We start from the raw sequence: 18,808 nt of genomic DNA on the forward strand, positions 1-18,808 counted from the left end.
TGGGATGCCTCTCATTTGAGTTGATGTAGTGTAATGTGACACTGTGTTGGTGAGCCAGTCACTAGACTGTCCCATTTTGAAGGCTTCTTCAAATACGTCCTTTCATCCCAGAGAAACTAAGGGTCCAACAGGTGGCTCCCTCCGGTCACCACCTATCCCAGGAGCCATTGCGTTTTGGTGACTAACTGTAAGAGGTAATGGCGCAAGCAACGAGACGTCCAATGCTTAAGTATCATGCTTCAACTCTACAGCTAACGGTACACATATAAAACTAAAGGGCATTCAAACTTTCTCGTCATGTCCAACATAGGCTCTGTTGCTAGGCAACAGCAATAAGGGCTGGACGAGCTGGTGACTGATCACGGAGCCTCTGTAGACCAGGCCGTCTCATTTAGGTTTGGCCTTCATGGTCTATGTGTCTCATGAAGACCGCCTCCTCCGTGTGCCGCATAGTCTCCGAAGGATGCAGCCCCTGAGTTGAGACACAGCTAATTGCAGGAAAAAAGAGCCTGAAGCCAAACCAGTGAACCAGTGTGACACAAACACACACAAACACACACTAATACCCACTAACACGCCCACTGACTGGTTTACTATGGCACTATTTCTTCACAAGTGCCTGGTACTGACACCAGCGTTCCTCCCACATACAGTATCCCTCCCTTTACTCCTCCTCATGCTTCTCCTCTCCGACCTCTCCTTTTCCTCCTTCCCCCCCATCTTCTCCCCGGAGCGAAGCGCGTGTACAGTAGCTATCACAATGAAAAATGGATCGAGAGATAAGCGGCACTTTGTCACCAACCGAGCGCTGTGTGTTCTCTATCCCAACATGCCAAGGGGCTTGTTGTCGTGACTGATAAAATGGCTGCTGCCTCCGACGACTACAATTACACTGCGTACATACATCAAGAGGATCGACTATCCAGCTCTGTCACCTTCTCGTGCACTGACGCGTCACACGGCGGCTGCGACGGCGTGCTGAAAATTCCTCAAAGGCATTTGTGCTGTAAATTTAAGAGATTTTTTTTTTCTTCTTTGAACATGAATAATCTCAAGTCTTGAAGAAAAAAAAAAAAGTCAAACAGCATCTCCTGCTCCTCTGCTTATCTGTTTCGGTCTCCAGGGGAAACATCATCCCGTGTCAGATCAGCTGTGGAATAATCAGGTAGCTGTGGAGGTGCAGAGATAGCACACACACACACACACACACACACACACACACACACACACACACACACACACACTCTGAAGGAAATCATTGCCACTGCAGGAACATGATAACCCTGGAGACAACTACCCGGTGTGTTTGTAGTGAACACAGATGTGCTGCAGCATCACAATACTGTCGCCTCGCCCTCCCCTTCCAAGCACGTAGGAGAACCTTTGGTGGCATTCAGTAAACATAAAATACAAATAAGGAACACTGTAAATATGTTTAGAGAAATTGTGAACAAATTAAAGATATTATTATTATTTAAAAAATCTGAGAGGCCCCCTAGAGAGCCAGTGATTGATTTGTCGGCTCTGGAATAGTGTAGAAACATGACAGTGCAAAATGATGTTTCCTTATAAACTCATTATGAGGAAACACAATTCTTCATTTCATTTGGCTTTTCAGGATTAAAAACACAGTTATCGATATTTTATTCAATTTCTCCCAATAGATCGTGATAAATACTGTCCCTTTAAAGTGTTGCCACACACTGTATATGAAGATGAATGACATGGCAGCTCACCAAAAGTGAAGCCAAAGCATCTCAATCAACACCTGTTGACTGGCTGCATTATACGTCTAGATCCAGCCTCCTCCGTGTTGATGGATGGAACATTAACCAAACGGAAGATACATGTAATAGTTTTTTTCTGAAAGATATTTTCTGTCACTTTAGGTAGTTCTTAGCACACTGATTTTAGCTTGTTTATCGATGTGACCTCACTACTGCTGCTCCATGTCCCAATCGCTTCTTCGTAAACCAAATGCAAAAAATGGGGGTGTGCGTATCCGGGATATTTTAGCCTCGCTTCTGGATAGTGGGAGGAAGTGGAGGCGAGTTGTCCATCTTTGCATTTAGTAAAGACATCACAAAGTCAGCACTCACTTACTGCCATGTCCACTTAAGTGAGGAGTTTGTAAACAGAAAGTGAGACATGTTAATGTGTCTCCTTATGAGTTCAAAGAACAAAGAAGTTTCCTTGTTTTACCAAGTTTCTAGCATATTGAGACATAAATCACTGAGTGTGCACTGGGGCTGATTCTTACCACAAATATCGATAGTGCAAGCCATGTTTAATTCATAGCGACTTGCATCACTCTCGTGGCCTAAAGCCTGATGTCTGCCACCGGAAAATCCAGTGGGACCCACATCTTGGCACATTCAGGCAAGAGAAAGTCAGAGAATGGGCATGAAACCACTTTGTTATCGGTCCACTTAATCTGCAAGTCGTTTCTGCCAGTTCTGGTTTACATGATGCTCAGGAAACTCGGAGGAAGCTAGCTTTCTGAATGTGTAATTTCTAGTTTTCTCGTAGTGATCAGAGGATTAAAAGGTATCTTATGCTTCAGCTCTTTCAGCAATCATCACCACTTCACCTCTTCAAAATAAGAGATCGGTGTTTCAATTTGTGAGTCTGGAGTTCTCATGATATTATTACTGGTGCAGATCCTTTGTTTGATATTCTATATTCAATTTCTGACAATAGATCCCTTTCACCTAAATCTTTCATGCTAAGCCTTTAAAACATAATTTTGACAAAGAAACATGTATTAGTATAGAACAGAACTAGTGGCACTTGTTGTTTGGTGCTGAGGGTTTTTACTTTGTTAAAAAGAGGGGAATGATTAAAGTGCTGCTGCAGAGAAAAAGTAATTTAGCTGAAGTCAGTGGAGTTTATTTATACTGCTCCTTTTCTGGAGCATGGGAGAAATTAAAAACATGCGGCCATGAATCATCTCTATGCTAAAGCTCCAATGCGATTATGGCCTGTGTTAATTTAGCTTATATTGCCGTCGACATTACTGGAATGAACCCTCTATCACAGCAATTATGATGTCAAAGGGAGTGTAATTCTAGACCTGACCAGATGGTGGCAGTTGTTCACCGTTGAGCCGTCTGCTGTATCAACACTGGAATTGACAGCCATCAGCACATGCAACCGAGGATGGATTTTTTAGGTTAAATCACGAGATTCTGTTAGATCATGCAGGAATACTCAATGTGAATGAGATGTTTTATTTATTTTTCCCATTTACACATAATGGATCAGTAGATTTATGCTTATTTATCTTCAAATAGAAAAAAACATCTTCATCCTTTGTGTGAACTCAGTCATTCAGAGGGTTTATACATTTCTTAAATTGACGGCCCTGACTCCGGGGCATCAAGCCGCACAACTGTATCAATAAAAACGACCGCTCGCTGAATCCCTCACATCTCATTCATCTCTGAGCAAAACAAGCAGCAGCGAGCAAAGCCGACACCATATGGAATGTGGTTGTAGGCTTGAAACAGAGTCAAGCAGTAAACATTTGTCGTGCTGGGCACAGATGCATCGTAGCCCCCACACTGCGTGACTCATAGCTACTGTACGCTCACACACAAGTACACTTGAGCACGCGCGGTGCACGTGCGCAGACAAACGCCGCCACCCGTCCCTCCCCCTCTTCCTCCCTTATCTCCCTCTGCATGATGTGGGCCAGCGACGGGCACAGACCCCCGTCAGGGATGACAACTGTTCTCTGGGTGACGCCGCAGAGACGAGGCAAGAGGCCACAGTTGAGGGGGGAATACCTGTCTCTGTCTGCCACACATGCTGCACATACACATCCTTTTAAAGGGAAGCATCCAGCCCGTGACCTCTTTCTGTAATGATGCGACCACCATTAATAAGCACGCGATTCAGTCAACATTGGTATTTGGCTCCTGAAGCAGAGTCTGCACATGGGAGGCCGAGGCGTTATCTCCTCCATTAAAGCACTGACTCACTGCCTGATTCGCAGGCAGCACCTTGCTGACAGGAAGGAAGAGATAGTGGGATTCCCCTCTGCTTTCAGCTCCACGATCAGCTGCCCACAACCGAAGCCCAAAGTGCTTTAAAACAAGAGGCTACTGCAAGGGAATGCTTAGCTTAGCCTTCAATGTGCTTTTATGTGAAATGTATGCTAAGCCAGGCTAAGCGAGCTCAGCAAGTCACCCCCTGCAAACTACAAATGGCCATTTTCTAACATTTGGTTCTAAGTAGGGACAAAAAAACAATTATCTCAAAGCGTATCATATTTTGTGATATTTAGAGGAATTTTTTAATTATCTAGTCACGTTTTGCGTTTGAAGAACTGAAGAAGCAGACCTGAGGCAGGTTTGGTGTGAATACAGACTGGAAGCAGGAAAACTAAAAATCCAAACACAACAAAAAGCTCCTACAGCAAATGAGCAAACCAGGAAACAGACGAGAGCCCGGAGACTTTAAAGGGAGGGGACACAATGGACACAGGTGTGACACACTGAGGCAGGTGCAGACGATCACAACGGAGGGAAACGAGACAAGGACAGAAAGTTCATTATGCAGGAGACACACAAGGTAAACAGGAACTAATCAACCCAAAGTGATAGCAACTGACTGAATTCAAATCCATCAACCATGCCTCCACCATGTTAGCAGATTGGACTGGACCAAAATAAAAACATAAACAGTCTAAGGTCAGAAATATCATGACCCTAACCCAGAGGCTGGGCACATTTTTCAGGTGTTTATATATTTTTTTAAAAGCCAGAAATGTGAACGGTTGTGTAATGGACGCTGCTTTCTGTGGGAGAAAAGGACACTAACTCCCTTTGCTGTTGACTTTGTAACTTTTACATGCAACAAGCGCTTTAAAACTCACTAAAAGAAAAAAAGACTTGCGAAGTGGTGAAGAGAATATAAACCGTGCATCCTGCCACAGCTGCAGAGGAGCTGTTTGTTTGATCCCTCGACAGCCGCTCACAGGAGTTTGAAATGAATTGGAGCATCTCTATGCTGATTTTTCTGTATTGCTTTTTTATCACCGCTGTGCTACGGCCGTTTGGAGCAGTCTCACAGCTTATCTATCCGAACACGGCCGCTGTGCCTACACTCTGTGTTTCAATGTATTGACTCAATAAAACAGTTCTGTGAGGGCCAAGCAAAACTGGACTGGCCGACCCCGCAGACAGAGAAATATCTGTCCTGGCTGGATAGAATGACCAGTCTGACATTGATCTTGGTCCACTTGAAATAAAGAAAGAAAAAAGAAATTCCCATCTGTCAAATGCTGAACTGATATGGCTTTTATTATAAGACTTTCATCTTTGCCACAGGGGACCTCTATCTCTACATCAGCGCTTCTGCAATCAATTTCTGACTAACTAAACTTGGACGGATCTTCCCCGCTCGATCCTGTTTATGCAGGCACACACCTGTTTGTGTACCAGGTCGTGTGGTTGTAGGAGATCATAATGATGAATTCATGAGGTCATCAATTAATCTGCCACTCACGGGATAAAAGTGGCTCAGCCGTAGTCTTCAATGTACACAGTGGATCAGAACAGACGTGGCAGCCGGTGTGACACGGCAGCTTGTGCACAGGACATGAATACAGAGGAGAACGATTTTTGTACGAGCCGCACATGCACAGTGGAGCAGGACTGCACAAATACACACTCCTCACACACACACACACACACAGATGCAGCTCCCCCCCTTCCAATCCACACACTCTCACATCACACTACACTGTTTCGCTTGGCCGGGAGGTTGTTGCCAAGGCTCAGAATGAGCGAGTTGATTGGTCGCCTCGGCTCATCACCGCAGGAACTCACCAGTTGGATTGGCTGGTTCCATAAAGAGAGCTTTGCCTGGTTGGTTGGCTGTTTGGTTGTTTTCCCATCTCCTCCTGAGCCAACCGCTGGATCTCTAATTATCGCCACACCACTCTTCCAATGTAATTAGCTCAGCTCCACAGTGCTTTGTTTTTTGTTTTTATTGCTTGTATTGTATCAGGCGAGGTAGAGTGAGGTGAACAAAGGAGGGGCAGAGGAATCATTTCTCACATATTCACATGTAAGATCATTCTAAGAAATGATGAGAGTCATAAATTGATTTCCTCTCGTCTTTGCCTGGTTGAGGTGAGAAGCACATGCGTGAGGGGTGATACAGGCTGTATCCAGGGGTGCATTTATAATACATGCAGCACAAGGACATTATCATGGAGCAGAATAAAAAAAATCTCCTGTAGCAGCACACACATTTTCCTTGTCTGTGGTTTATATCTGTTGATAAGCACCAATGACAAAATATGTCCTCAGCCTCAGGGAGAACACACTTGTGTGTTCGCATGTCCCATGGTGTGTGTATGTTCTTGCATGACTGTAAGCATGAGTGTGTGTGCAAGACAGTGTGAGTGTGTGTGTGTGTGTTTGCGTGCCTTGTGCCTCTAGCTGTGTGTGCTTGTGCGTGTATGCGTGTGAGAGCGATGTATGTGCTGAATTAAACAAGGTCACTCAGTGCAAGGCTGACTGCAGACACGCACACACACACAGACCCACTGCCCCACCAAAGGAAGACAGACTCTCTCCATGTGTGAAGCCTCGACAAAGGGATTAAAAAAACACATCATGAACATTTTAATTCGAAGTGACATCCTGAAATACATTTACTGGATGATAACTACAAAAACAAGCTTTTTGGTCTTTTAGCCCCATAGACTCTTTTGAGGAAAAGTTCCAACATTTTGGAGAAATAAATGTATTTTATTTCTAGCCAAAGGATAAGCAACCTCCAGCCTCCTCCATAATAGCAGATGAGACATGGGCCAGACAAACAAAATCTAAGTACACGTCAAATAAATGTTCACTGCCCATTTCCAGTAGATCTTAACAGGTGACCAAATTCAAACGTCCCATTACCTTGAATCAAATTCTGGATTCCTCTGGGTTTGAACGTCGTCGACAAGTCAACAGAATATATAATATAAGTCCAGCTATTTTTGGATGTTAATGAATAATTGTTAGACATTCTGTCTTTATCATTAAGGACATGTGAGATTGACTACCGATTGGGTGTAATTGGTCCTAAGCCTAAGGCTCTTAATGATGTCACCAATACAAGATGGCAGCCCCTGTATCTGCAATAATTTGGCCTAATTTTTGTCATTTTACTCATTGCTTTTCCCCCATGGTCACTTGTGGTACTGCAATGAAAAAATCCACTGTGGTTGAAAAAGCTTTCTCCATAGCTCACTTTAATACAAGAGATGGGATGGGATGAGCATCTCCATCTACAAGAAAGCTCAATTATTACCTCATACCTTTGTTTTATTGATCCTAGAAGGATTCTTTAAAGTTAAATTAAATGTTCCCACAGACAACGAAAGCCATTTCAATGTGCGTCATATCCAGTAGCAGGTTAAGCTGCGGTCAAGGGCCCATAGAATACTTCATCATGCTTTACCATACTTGAGGGCGCACTGGTATACAAATATTTAAACCTGTTGAGACAGCCTTTACTTTAAGTATAGAGATACTGCATGGTTAATGCCTTTACAGTCCATCTGTGGACTGGTAACTGCTTTTAAGTTTCTAAACTAACAGGTAGATCATCTGCAGCTGCACAGATCCATCTGGTTTTACTGAGGCTACATCACAACATCCTCGCAGAGACATCAACGCAGCCACTGTGCAAAACTCAAATGAAGCAAAGCCATAAAAACACAATTAAAACAGCAGGAGCACATAATAACAGCAATAATACAACAGGAGCACAAACATCAATACATATTCCCGCCTTTGGCAGTTCCCCCCCTTGTCTTGACAGAGATGTCAAATGGACATCACAGAGACACTTGGATCAGTCTTTAGTTGACTAGTGTGGTTCCATGTCTATTTTAATTAGTTCCAGTTTTAGTTGGTATGTATCATGGGGAGAACCCATTCCATTCTGTCGTGGATCCAGATCAGGGGACAAATCCAGGATTTCCTTTACATTGCGAGATTGGAGTTCTCAGAGAATAATTTTGGGATCTTGAAAATATCTGAGATATTTCGGGGACTGATTTTTATTGTGTGTATATCCAAATAAAAATCTGGATCTAAAGAATTAAAACCGGGTTTCACAAGGGGACTGTTTGGCCTTGTGTGTAGGTATGCAATCTACTGAGTGCCATACTTGTTACTATTTATTAACGATAAACATACAACAGACTTAAATGTGTTTTCATCTACAAATCACACATATTAATGTCCCACAATCGTCCTCTCTCTAACAGACAACCTTATCTTTACAACTTTCTCCTGTTACAAAAAAATGAGCACGAGAGCAGAGGCTTAGAAATAAAGCCGGTTACTGTCTGTTAGCTGTACGCCATATATCTGTCACTCCTTTTATGAGGCATTCGCGGTTCAAATGTATCCCATCATCATTTTTTCAGGGGCCGGTGAACGTGCCGATGTTATTTATAGGCAGCGGTTTTCCTTTCCATCAGTGCCGTCACCCCTGGAGTGTTTACCTCCTTGTTCACTTCTGCGGTGACAGGAAGCCGGGTTTAATGATAGGAAACTTTTCCACTTTTCACTCTTATTATCTCTCGCATCGTCTCAGTCTGAAGATCTGCTTTCACTGCGGCGGCACCGGGGGTTCGTCGAAAGGTTTTCGATGAAGCAGCGATGCATATTGGAACAGAAAGAGCAATTATAATCTGCTGGTTTACTTGATATGACGGGCCTACAAATATCAGCAGAGCAAGGAAATAAAAAAGAAACAGAAGCAGCCTGTCATCTGTCAGATAATCAGTGAATGAACATCTGAGATAAAACATGCAGAGCCAAACATGTTAATCACATCATCTCTGCATTTGTACCTGATTTATTATATGCAACCTTTCCTCGTGTGTGTGTTAGGTATGGTTTTTTTTGTAAGACCTGAATTGATTGCGTTGTCAGTGCAGAGATGCTTCTGTAGTGCAAATTTTGCTCAATGCAACATCCACGGCGTCCAGGAAAAGACACAGATTTTGATTGTGCTACTCCTGTACATTCTTACACGGTTGCCAGGGGCTTAAGTCAATCCCAGCTAACATTAGGCGGGAGGGGGTGCAGACGTGCTACAGCTCAATACCCAAATGACTGTTTGCATACATTTCCCCCAGAAGGTCCCTGGAAACAAATTGTCTCCATCTGTTTTTATGAGGATCTGTCACTGAAGGATCCTTCATGAACACAAAAGTAGAACAATCTTAGTGTTTTCCACATTAGAGATCTGCTGCAGCTCCTCTTTTCAGCCTCAGTCTGAAATGCTTAGTTTAAGCTCCTTTCTCCAGGGCTACCAATAAATCCCAGTCGGCTCTGATTGGCCAGTTGGACCACTCTGATCGGTCAACTAATTTCAGCACGTGTTGGCAAATGTTTGCTTTACCATGGTTTGTTAGTGGGAGTGCCAGACTGGCTGCTAACTGTGCATTGAGACAAATGTGGCGCGTTGTGATGTCACGTGAGATCACAATACCCAGGAGCTTTAGGAGAAGTGTTCTCTTAACTTTACTGTTCTTATCTTTGCAGAACTTTTGCATGGCAGCTGCTCAATGCAGGACTGACACACGGCACATACAGTTGGTGCCAGACAGAAAACAGCAGGGCTTAGCCAGAGCCACAGTCCTGCACACTACCTTTCTCAACACCACTGAGCCGCTAACACAACTCGACTGTGACAGCCCAAATGTGCTGGTTCATGAGCTCGCTGGAAGTTTCAAGCCCCTGAAGTAGCTACAATGCAGCTGTGAAAGTGAGGGTGTATTCTACCCTCACAAGAAAAAATGTCTTGGCTGGTACAACAGCTGAGGACAGCGGTGTTATTCAGCCCTGTTACAACACAACTGTTATATCTTGCTAGGATTCGAGTTAAGAGGGGATGGAGCCGCAGAGGTCACTGACAGCCCCTATTCTGGGTAATGCCCGTTTCTGGGTTCGTGTCTGTCACCTTCCATTTTTGGCAGCCCCAGTCAACATGTCTCCAGGATGCCTCACACTGTTGTTGTGTACACAAGGTGACTGTCTTTGCTCACAAATTAATTTCCTCATTAGAGCCACGGAGCCACTTAAAATCCCCAGACACATTCTCCCCTATCAAGTCTTCTCCCTAATAAAATGGGGTTAGTGAATGATTGAAAATGACTCATCTAGTTGTTGTTTTTTTGTCTTCGGCATTCATGCTTTGCGAGTCTCCCACCAGGCGATGTTAACAAAAATACATGTGGCTGTTTTTTTGCCTGACAGCATCTTTTGCTTCTCGCCAACAGCAGAAATGGTTCAAAAATACAAAAATGTGATCCTTGTTGTACAGAATGTCCTATGGTGAGATGTGTTGGGTTCGTTCCAGGACCGCAGCGTCTCCTCCAGCGTCCCACTGAGGAAGCCTGAAAAAACATGTTGTGAACAGATACTTCATGTGACCATTAAATGATTCAGCCACACACTGCGAGCAAAAACTTCCACCCAGGCCAAACGGTCAACTTAATTTCAATTAGGCTGCATCAAATTACACAAACTCATAGATATCAGCTCCACAAAAATGTCACAGTTTTCATTAAAACCATTAATTATTTCCTGGCTAATCTGTGAAAATGTCCTCACACAATGTAAAAGAAAGTCAAAAAAAAAAAGAATCCTGGATCTACTGCTTTTTTTCGGATCTGTGCCAAAAACTTAAAGGGTTCTTTCTTGGCCCATGTCCCATCCTTCCACCAAGTCTAATTGAAATTTGTCTTCAAGCGTTTGTCAACCGACCAACCAACCAACCACCAGACATCTAACTAACAAACCAACCAACAAATGAATCAACAGTCCTCCCCCCAAAAATCAACTACATAAGTTGTTTGTACAAGCAGCATATTACGAACTATAGTTACATTTTGAAGTTCCGTGACCTCTACTGTTCATGTAAATTATAACAATCTGGCGTCTCATGGATAACCTTGACCTTTGTAACTAATAAAAATATAATGCACCCAGCATTTAGCAAGTACAATATAGCAACATGGATTGGCTGCAAATCCATGAACCAACAGTCCAGGTGTTATGCTGCATATTTAAATTCTGGCCTGCTGAATGTCATGATCAACCTCATATGCCCCCATACAGAGAGATGAGTCTAACACAGACACGGATTTGGCTCTGTGTTTCTCACAGTGATGCCGGCGCAGCAGACGTCTGATCAGACCACGATTGTGTCCTTACTTTTACCCCTCACCCCAGATTGACGCCGTCTGCTCCACATCTCCTGTGACTCACACTAACACACACACACACACACACACACACAGTGTTCTAGTTTCAGTCATCGTAGAGTTCAAATTTGGCTTCCCTTCCCCTTGTTTGTTGCTGAGCGAAAGTATCCGCCCTGCAGTGTCACAGACGATACTTTGATTCAGTCAGAATAAACTTACCGCCTTCAGATGGAGGGAAGTGTGGACTTCCTGACTAAACTTTGTCTCATACCTCTTTATCCTCAGAATGAGCTGGTATACGCAAGCTTTTTAACATGTGTAAACCCGCCTACAAAGGTGATCAACGCTTTTCCCATTTGTCTTGAATATGCCAGAAACAGAGAAGCTCTCTCACCTCGCTGTCTTGCCAGTGTTGCATCTAAAAATCAAAAAAATTGCTGCAGCTGTTTTTTTGCATGATGTGAAAAACAATAAGACCACAGTCATGCTTGGACATCACAATGTTGCGCCAGTTAAGGTGCAGCGTCTACACTGCGATACACTATGCTGTCCTGTTTCCATCACTGCTGATAAAAACCTGTCGACTGCAAATCATTTGACCCAGGAGTGAAAGCTAATTGTGTCCATTCACGTCGCAGACAAACGCCAGATGTTAGCGGGTGTTAATTGGTTTTAGGACCAGTGGGAACAGGGCTTCTGTAAATAACTAGACTACTGCACAAATACGAAAGATATCAAATAATGGAAATGAGAACTCTTTTGCTTTCTGAAGATAATCAGGTTGAATTCAAATGACAGTGGGGTGTTGCCATAGTGACTATTATAAGTGAGCGGTGCCCTAGTTTGTTAACATAAAATACTAAGGTTTGTTATGGACGTATCTCTGTCAACCTTACTGGAAAGAGAAAACAGGAACAACAAACAGTTCAGTGAAATGTGAGACAGCTCCCGCCGCCACGTTAGAGGCTGTGTCTCTTCAGTGTCCTTGTTGTCTTGTTTTACACGTGCATGTAGATTTACAGCTCGAGGGACAGCGCTCAGCCAGCAGATCGATCAGATAACCTCGTCTCAGACTTCACAGCTCCACACACTCTGTGGAAACAAAGCCTTTGCTTGTGCTCAATGGAAACATGTCCCCAGAATGAAGATGAAATGAATGACAGTAGGAATGAACCAGGGCATGAAAATGGATAATATTCCTATCTGTCATGATGACAATTTATTCCAGTTTGTTTCCCACTCCAATAAATAAAAGAGAATTGGGTTAACTTGTGTTGCCTTGTGAAAACATTATCTTAAAAATAGCTTGAGATAATCCTTTCAAATTTGGCACAAAGATTCAATTTGGGTGGTCAAAGGTAACTGGTGCTTCATAAAATATGATATCTCAGGTCTGCCTTTAAGATTAAGATTAAGATGCATTTATTCGTCCCAAACACATGCACAGACATGCACAGGCACACTCATGCAGGTAGGGAAATTTAACCTCTGCTTTTGACCCATCTGGTGCAGGACACACAGAGCAGTGAGCGACCATGTACGGCGCCCGGGGAGCAGATGTTGGGGGAGTAAGGTGCCTTGCTCAGGGGCACTAGACAGGGTAGGGAGAATCCTCTTGGATTTTTGGACAGATCAATCCAGGTTCGTCTTTTTGTTGTTTCTCCGTGGAGTCGAACCAGAGACCTTTTCTGTCCATAGTCCAGGTTTCTGCCACTAGTCCACCGCCTCTCCCTATAAGGAATTTATTCAAATTTTAACCTGTTTGACCTTTGCAGTGATCAAAGTTCAATGTGTTGACTAAAAACGCACTGGCTGACGGAGGCAAACAAGCACAGGGATGAATTCTAGTTCAACACTTTATCTAGAATTTCTCCAGTTATGTATTTCACACTCCCAGTTCTCATGGGAACCTAACACTCAGGCAACAAAAGTCATTTCATTCAATCACTCTGACCTCTTTTCTCTGTGGACTTTTCTCCCTCTGTAACAATATCACACTACTTCCTCCTTTACTTCCAAATAGACAAGAGTCATTATTCTGATGCTGCGGTTGTTTTTCTTGGGATGACGCTGTGCCCTGGCAGCTCGGAGATGGTGGAGTAAAGACGAGCCGGGGCAGTGATCGTTTGTTCTATTCTTCCCTTCTGCTCATATTCTGCTGTTAATAATGTTGTTGTTCAGTTGCCTAAAAATGTTTCCGCTGACTCAGCCCTGCTGTTGAAAGTATCAGTGCAGAGACAACTTGCTCCTGGATGCCAGCTGTATATGTCACTTATACTTTGCTATACTTTACTTTCTGTGCTTGTCTCCTGGAGGCTTACTCTCTCAGTCCTAATGGCCATGTTCTCTGTAGGAGTATTAAAAGGGTTGTGAAATGGGACAGTCCGTCCAAGCTGGAGGACATGTGTCACTCGCTTTTGTTTAACTGGTCCAGGTTTCTTTTAAAAACCTTTGCTTGCTGGGACTAGCTTCATCTTAGGTTCACAAATGCCCAATTATCCATCTCCAAGTACAAATGTTTGTTCAATTTGGCACCTGCTGCTTTCAGACATGTACTGAACTCTGGAATCATCCAAAGTATGTGAGAACGCAAATGTCCAATCAGGTGCTCTGGATATTCTCCAGAACTTTTCCTGTCAGGAATAAAAATACAGCCTGAAATTGTGAATTCAAAGGGAAGGACTTGGGAGATACAAATATCTCAGAATGAAATAGAGGTGCCATACACATAGAAGAGAGGATTTTTGATGAGAAGCCTGATGGTTTATATGTCATGTCCTTCCTTGCTCTATGCAGGCGCGCCCCTTGCCTAAATGTGCCCTAATGCCCTATGATAGGTTAATAGAGTGTCCACTAACCGGAAGTTCAATGGTTTGATCACCACATTCTCCAGTCTTCAAGTCAAAGTGTCCTTGGGTAAGATACTGAACCCCAAATAGAACCCTGATGGCTGTTCCTGAAGTGTGTCATAGAAATAATATGGTTGTGTGCATGCGACGTGTACTGTGAAACGCTCTGAGGCCTAGATAAGACTAGAAAAGCACCAGATAAATAATAACCATTTACAATTCTCTAGATCAAGATCGGACATTATTAAAGTCGGGGTTAGTGGGAAAACAACAGCTCTGCTTAAAACTATGAAGCACAACTCTGATGACATTACCCGTTTTTTGCAGTACGACATAAACACAGCTTTATCTTTCGATTTCCAGTTTGTTCTATTGGATTTCTGCTTCACAGACTCCTTGGTTATAAGATCTACATTGGTTTAGTAACTTCCTGGATGGATATCTTTGGCAGTGCCCAGCGCAATTCTAATGATGTCATCATTACATGCAATACATCAAGGGGGATGACGGAGTCCGCTCATTTATTTTACTGTCGAATCCCTCCTCATTATTCCTCTGTTCTTTCACAGACACTCAGCTGTAGAGAACATCGGGGAAAAAGATGGTTTCATGCAGAAGCTTGCAGAAGACTCAAAAGCACAAGAATGAATTCAGATCTGTTTCAGTGGATGAGCTGCAGCTGTGCATTGAAGCGAAAAAACGCACCCACAATGCAGCTGTATTCATTCATTAGGAGAAGAGACCAGACTGTGTCAAAAGGTATGAGGTTAAAAAGCTGCTTGAGTAGAAAAAATATGAAAAAGTAGAATAACTAAGGTAAAAGTCTTCATCCAAAATACATCAAAGAGAACTTTTTTTAAAAGCCGGAGTCAAAATGTTCAGGCAGAGCAGTAATGAACATGAAATTCAACTCAGAGTGTTGGAGAAAATCCAGGAAACACAAAAATTAGAGTCAGAAACAGGGAAAATGTTTGATGACATTCACGCTCAGAAGAAGATTCGGCAAGAAGCCAACGAGTCACGAATAGCCTCAGAATAGGTTCTAAATAAACCGAGGGTCTAACAAACAACAGCCTTACATTGACTGTATAGGAAGATGAACAACACTAAGAAACTCCAACCTAATCATCTTGACCGTCCCCTGGTGGCTGGTTGTAGTACACGTCAAATACATTTTTCTGAAAGATGGTTTCTGTCACGCTCGCTAGTTCTTATCCCACTGATTTACATCCATGTGTTCATGTTTCTGATAAGTCTGGTTTTAATTAGTCAATTGATGCTAAGTAGCGATTGGTCCAGTGCATGGGATCTGCGGGACCTCCCAACCTGCATTCCCCCTGTTCTTCTGTTCATGATGGCAGCATTTGTATCAGAAAATGCTGGCTTCATTTCTGGATAAAGGGAGGGAGTGTAGATGTGTCATCAATATTTATAAACCGTTCAGTTTCAATTCACTGAGCTTCTTGGCATCAGATTGCTAATTATTTTTGCTTTATTTATATGATACCAATGAAAAACATACTACAGTAGATCTAGGAGAGGATGCAGCAACCCCTCTCCTGCAGATAATGTTTACATAGGAGGAGTTAAATCACTAATGCAATGTTACGTGTCAATTTCACCAGACGCATGTCTTCATGAGAATTCCCATTTCAGGCTCCACACTTTGATAATTGGAGGTTAATGAACAGAGCAGCATATTACGACACTCAGCAAATAATAATGTACCAGGCTCAGCACTGTGTCACTTGCAAAGATGCAAGGTTAAAGAATTTTGTTGAATGTTGGCAAGAAAATCCAGGTGCTTGCAGAAAACACATAGTAATTGTAATGTAATATTTTTTTCTTGGATATGGAGCGGTTTATTCTGGGGCAAAATATTCCCCGAGGAAAATCATTTGTGGTTGACAGTATCTTGCTTCTCAAAGGCAGCCTGTCATTATCACAACTCATTAGACAATGATGCAGAGGAAATGCACGGGACACGTTCAACCAGATGTATCATGGTAATAAGCACATCAGTCTATTGAATGATAACTACATCTGTCACTTAGTGATGGTCTAATGGCTCCACTAACCAAACAGACAGCTCATTACTGTTGAAAGTCTAATTCAGGGTTCCCACGAAATTCTATAGCCATCATTTTCCAGGACGTTTCCGAGACAGTGATGATCGACTGAAGCTCCTATGGGATTGCACCATACGCTGACATGTGCCTCAGGGTGTGATGCATGTATGGTAGCATCTCTCACGTGCTGAGAAAACTATGGTCGAGTGATCACAGAATAATGCAAACACACGTCATTTTATCAGTGGAGGCGCATTTCTCTCTCTCGTCCAAATGTCCGTGGTAACTGGAGCAGACATCTCTTCCCTTTGCTCTGCACCACCTTTCATTTGGACGGTAATGTAAAGACATGTTTTTTCTCACCTCTCATCTCTGGCGGCAGGTTTAGATAATCACAAGCCATCCACAGTGAGTCTTCACTGTATTTACATTTGTATTTTAATGTGGCCAAGAACTATTCGATCACAACTTGATCATAAAAAATGCATTTTTAATGTCAGGGGTTAACGATCTATAAGACCCCTTTTCAGAACCTGCTGTGTATGGCTACATTTATGCAGGTGAGCACGACTGCGGCTATAAAATCTAGGTACAGATAGTAACATTGAAGCATAAGTGCGTCTTTATTATTGTGATCACGACGATAAAGGTCAGGTATGTTAGGCTCTGTATAGGAACGCGACTTCATTAGACGTTCCTACTGGTTGTGTCTACGGACAAATGGCGATATTTAAATTGGAGAACTCATTGGCTTTGTTGTAAGTGACAACTCGAGGTGAACAGGATAACTGATATTATTTAGTTTAAGGAGTTTAGTTTCATAGTATTCAAAGAAAACCTTGAACATTTTAGTCTAGATTTAGTCAAGAGTAAAAAAAAGATATAAAGGCTGGTGAATATATTTCATAGTAATTTTTGTTGATGAAATTAAAACTAGTGAAATGGATACTGGAGGAGAAATTTCTCCTGTGGACACACTTTGACCATAAGAGTTACTTTCACCAGCCTACAGCATTTAAACATTTTTAATTATTTTACAGTTACTGCCTCAATGAAATCTCAAGTCAGAAGAAACACTTGTAAAGTCAATGAATTTTTTTTTCAACATGCTGAGTTTTTGATGTCATTACCTATAAACAAATTAAAATAATTTGACAATCAGCTTTTAATTGTAACTTTTAATGTGAACTTTTCAAATGTTAATTTGGTCTCACAAGCAGGGAATACAGATATTTTTGTGATTATTGTGCATATTATTTAAATTATTCACATGAATGTCACACCTGATCCTTTTGCTTTGCGATTCATTGTAATGCGATTCATTTGTTGTTTAAAAACTCGAAACACATAAATGCAACACAAAAACCAACAGGGGAAATGGATACTTCTTAGGATCATGTGAAAGCACAGGATGTGATCAGACTGGAGACTTTAACCTGCAGTCCAGCATGTGAGGCAATGATGAAGATCAGGTGGACTTATTGTTGGTGGACATATCCAGCCAGAAGCCTGTGCTACATGTAAGAGCTCAATTCTGATTATTTAATGTAGCTGTGCACATTATCTTGTAAAATGTGGCCGACGTCAGACTCCAATGTGGACTGGTCATGGCCCTGATGTGACCCACATGCGCACAAGAACAACAATATGTCAGTGTACGGACGCAGGATACTGAAGAAAGAAGAGGTTAGTTATAAACATGGAGGCCACAGATGTGAGCGTTTACGGTTACATTTTTCTCTTGAAGCTTTCAAACGCAGCGCGGTTACGTGAAGACCCCTCAAGGTTTGCTTGTACAGACGTGTCTCCCTGAGTACTAAAACCTCAGTGTCCCTCCACTGACTACCTGCGTCACAGATGTCTTTCTTTTTCTTTCTTTTTTTGCAGGGTGACTCCAGCCCTCCCCTCCTCCTGCTGATACGGGGCACATGGACGTTCAGACTGTGGTCGCATTCCCCAAAAATCGGATCTGTATCTGATTTGGAACCACATATGAAAGTAGGCCACGTGGGCCCATTGTGTGAACGTAGTCAGATATTACTTTTAAATTGTTCTAATCCATAGTGTTTTGTATATGGCTTCTGCAGAAAGGGGAAAACAGAGTGAAACAAAAGTTTACTCAACTGCCAATTGATTTGCATGTCCCAGACTGGTTGGCAAACGGAGGAGCGTATCTTGTCTCTTATGCATAAATCAACAATGATCATCACATTATGAAAATCAGGTTGATGAGGCGCTTCCCGCTCGCAGCCTGATAACCCAGGAGAATGCGCCTCAGTCGGAAGAATTCTTTGCTCCCTGACAAAGTAAAAAAGAAAAAATAACTCCGCTGCTGCTATTTCAGGTGCCAGGATGTGTCGGTCGCGGGGGTATAATGAGCCGAATAATAAAAGTCTCCACAGCCACGTTGCCTCATTCACTCAGTCGTGAGTTGTTAACCACATTCATTGAGTCGCTGTGAGAACACTTGGAGTTTGATGTCTTGAAAAAAGGCGACCTGCTTCCTGACGGGGGCCCCTCCTGGTAGAGAAGCTCGTCCACGCCGTAGGATGATGGAGATTGTAAATGTAATTCAGATAATCTTCAGTTTCCTTTTTTCCTTTACCAAGGAGGGAGAGCTCATGAATAATAAGTTGTGTTGCATATTTAGAGACGACCAT

The sequence above is a fragment of the Pleuronectes platessa genome, chromosome 22 (genome assembly GCF_947347685.1).
Source record: "Pleuronectes platessa chromosome 22, fPlePla1.1, whole genome shotgun sequence".
Taxonomy (NCBI): domain Eukaryota; kingdom Metazoa; phylum Chordata; class Actinopteri; order Pleuronectiformes; family Pleuronectidae; genus Pleuronectes; species Pleuronectes platessa.